This window comes from Neopsephotus bourkii, unplaced genomic scaffold (assembly GCF_033783945.1).
Source record: "Neopsephotus bourkii isolate Nb327-2 ecotype Australia unplaced genomic scaffold, CSIRO-AGI_Nbou_v1 NB_1846, whole genome shotgun sequence".
Lineage (NCBI taxonomy): Eukaryota > Metazoa > Chordata > Aves > Psittaciformes > Psittacidae > Neopsephotus > Neopsephotus bourkii.
Genome location: NW_026902319.1, coordinates 494,910 through 498,598, shown reverse-complemented (window position 1 = coordinate 498,598; position 3,689 = coordinate 494,910). Strand labels below are relative to the sequence as shown.

At 50.1% G+C, this 3,689-nt stretch overlaps 1 long non-coding RNA gene across 1 annotated transcript; it reads left to right on the top strand.

The window, feature by feature from the left end:
* Nucleotides 1-460: 460 nt before the first annotated feature.
* LOC133207254 (uncharacterized) lies at nt 461-1,727 on the top strand. Its single transcript, XR_009723999.1, has 2 exons — nt 461-946; nt 1,327-1,727. It is a non-coding gene; the product is annotated as an uncharacterized LOC133207254 (long non-coding RNA).
* Nucleotides 1,728-3,689: the final 1,962 nt, after the last annotated feature.

Genomic DNA, 3,689 nt, shown 5'->3' with positions numbered 1-3,689 from the left:
CAGCAGATTGGCTGTGGGTGTCCCGGCTGTGCTGCTCCACCGCTGCTCTAGTACCGGAGCATCCCGGGCTGTCCCCAGGGCACCGCTGGACGCTGTTCGCCCGTGGTGGAAGCGTTCTGTCCACTGCTTCTGTAGGCGTCCTGTGGACAGTGTCACTGGTGAACGGGCAGGGTGCAGCGGGACAGAACGGGCTGCATTTGTGTCATTGCTCACACACGAGGGGCCCCAGTCACTCACCTGGTTGTGGGCTGTGCTGACCCTGAGGCAAAGATCCTCATCACTGCCTCTTTCTGGCAGCTGTGTCTGGGTAATGGTTGGCTCACCTGTGAGCATTTCAGATGTGAGCTCACAGCTGAAACCCATCAGTGGTGTCCAACGGGCAGAAAAGGAGCTCAGTGCCACAAGACCCCATGTGAGTGTCGCACCTCCCTGAGAAGGGCAGCTCTGCTTCACTGGGCTTTTTCACCTGAAACCCCAGTGGGATGGAGGCTGGATGTGGGTGCTGCAGACGTTCTGCAGACCCTGCTTCCCACAGGATGTCTGTGAGCAGCCTCCTGCTGTTGTGTGGCAGCGGCAGCATAGCTGGGTCAGGCTTTGCAGAGCTTTGCTGGGTAAGGCAGTGGAGTGCAGCCATGTCCCCTGTATGGGATGAAGGGGGATGAGGCTGTTGCTGTGCGCCATGCAGCTCTCGGACGAGGACACTGGGGCTGACACGCTACTCTTGAAAACTGGTACTAAAATGACTGCTTTATTTCAGGCAGGGTGCTGCTTACAGCACCCACATCAGGAGGGGCACAGGAAAGCTGCAGTGTAAGTGCCGAGCCTGGGCTGCTGCTGGTGTAAGCCTGGAGATCTTTGCTGGAGGAATGAAGAACCAGTGCAATGAAACTGGCATCCTGAACTGATACAACTCAGAAAGGTAAGCCCTGGCGGCAGCATATCTTAGGTCTGATTTTGCCCTTTCCTGCGCGTGCATATACAATGGTAGCCAGAATCAGGCTGCAGTTGTTTGGGCAGCCCTTGAGTGAGGGCTGTCCGTTTTGCCCAGTGTTTTAGCATTGAACAGGGCTGAGCTGTGCATCTGTCAGGGGCAGGCATGGCCAGCACTCATGGCTTGTGTGGAAAGAAGTTTTACTGCATTTTAAAAGGTTCCTGTGTTGTCTCTGCAGCCCATTTGGCTGGCAGTAGTATTCCATTGTTTGAGAGATTTCTAAACATAGTAAAAGCCCTAATAACTGGCAATGTGTCATCTGCTCTGTGTGGAGGGGGGCTGAGTCTGAACATGGCAGAAAAATACATTCCAAAGCCCCAGTCCTGCTTGGACAGAGGAGCATCCCACAGCTTGTGCCACACTGACAAGAGGCCATTGTGCAATGTCTGCTCTAGTGCCTGACCACCAAGTGACAGCCATGAACAAGCTGCTTTGCACAACAAAGAAAATCCTGTGGAAACCATTCTAGAAGCCTGAAGGAGGACTGAGACTAGAGATATAATGATTTCAGTGTGTACAACAGATGGAGACTTCAGAGCATGGAGCCACTAATCTATGGATTACAGATTCCCTAATTATAGACTGACACTTACCATTTCTGAGAGGCAGCATCAGCCAAAGGAGGGACAAAATCCAAAAGCCAACCTTGACATTGACTATAATATTAATCCCAGCATGATCCTATCTTATTGACTCCTGGGCTTGGAGTAAATAAAAACTCATTACTCCTGCTACTTTCTGCCCGATTCTGTCCCACTCAGTCATACAACAAATGCTACGCTGGCACCTAGAGATCCCACAAAAGTGGACCCTGATATTATCTCTAGCACTGCACTTAGCTGATATCTGTGAACCCTGGGACACAAGAACTAAAGCAACCAGCAGTCAAGCAGGTGACGCCATCAACTCTTTTATTCCAGATCCCTAAACCTAAAACCACGCCTAATCCATGCTGTCCGCCTATCCCGTGACATTTGTCATCTCCAGATTTACCTGCATGTTAATGGCTGGGGGAGAAAACAGCTTCAGCACAAATGAAACTGGAGGGCCTGGCTAGGCACAGCAGTGCTTCAAGTCCGGAGTCCTAACTGAGATGCAATACCCTCCCTGCTTCCTATCGTACCCAAATTAACCATAACTGTTTGTGTACTCCTGGCCTTACCCTGTACCAAGCTATCTTGTAGAATGCAGAAATTAACTGAGCTCCACAGCCACCATTCAATGAACAACAGCCATAGCGTGGACCCCAACGCTGTACATTACCCGCATTCCTCAACTGCCTCAGACACAGGAAAATCACTTGCATTTGAGCCACGAGAGCCTAGCAGGAGCAGGAAACTCAAGCTCTTCAACTTTATACTCTGGTGCACTGTCTATCCTCATGCCTTGGGGACATCCCTTACCCACAGCAGTAAACGTAAGGCAATTGCAGAGACTAATAACAAAACCCTGGGATCTGGCAAGACGCAGCCATCAAATAGGTTTCCAGTGCCCCCAGCAAAGCTGCTGTCTCCAACACTGACCCTCCCTTATGGCCCCCCTGAGCCCCGGCCTGTCTGGAAGCTGCTCGCTGCCGTGCGCGCCGCGTCTCGGGCCTGGCGCTGCCCGGCTTCTGAGTGCCAGTGGCCGGGCAGCTCCTGCGCTGAACCCTGCAGGGGATCAGGAGGGGCATGTGGCTCTGACTGACCCCAGCCGGGACGGGGCCAGGGCACCAGGCTCTTCACGGTTCTCTCATCTGGAAGCGTCACAAACCTGTAACGTCCTGCTGAGCTCAGCACGGCTCTCACCTGTGGGACAGCACCGGCAGGATGTCCCATGTTCTCCATGCAGTGCAGATGAGAGAATGATTCATAAATATCAGAGCAACTGACAAGTGCCACCGTGTTTCCTGTGGAGGGGTTTTCCACAGGTCCCTGTCTTGGTTATTTAATAGCTTCACGAGGGTCTCCACCAAATGATCCTGAGTTGGAATTTACTCATGAAATATTCATGGAAAATTGAAATTGGACCTGCATAGTAATTATAAATTCTGTCACGCAGATCATACGTATTTTGTATCTGGATGGGAGCATGTACAGCAAGCCAAAAGGAAGCTCAAATTTCCCACTATTTCTATGACTGCTTTGCTTTATCCGTTATACTTTACGGTTCACAGATTAAAATTCACATGAGTATCAACACTAAAAATGCTTTAGGTGAAAGTCTTAGGCTGCTCAGGCTTATAATTCACTGGGGTTTAATACACATTCTCCTTGATACTTCAGAAAAGCAAACAAATTAGAAAAAATTAGATTGGATATAAGGAGGAAATTCTTTCCTGTGAGGGTGGGGAGGCACTGGAATGGGTTGCCCAGGGAGGTTGTGAATGCCCCATCCCTGGCAGTGTTCAAGGCCAGGTTGGACGAGGCCTTGGGTAATATGGTTTAGAGCGAGGTGTCCCTGCCCATGGCAGGGGGGTTGGAACTTGATGATCTTAAGGTCCTTTCCAACCCGAACTATTCTATGATTCTAAAAAAGAACACGGTTTAGTAAAAGCAATCATGAACTAAGATAAGTATTTAAATATTAAAATAAGTACATTACAGCATTTTCCTGGCTGCATGAAATGGGTAACTGATCTGCTGTAGTGAAAGCCAGTAGTCACAAGACTGGGGTCCCTAGGAAGTACAGTATTTGAGGTGTGTGCGCCACTGAATAA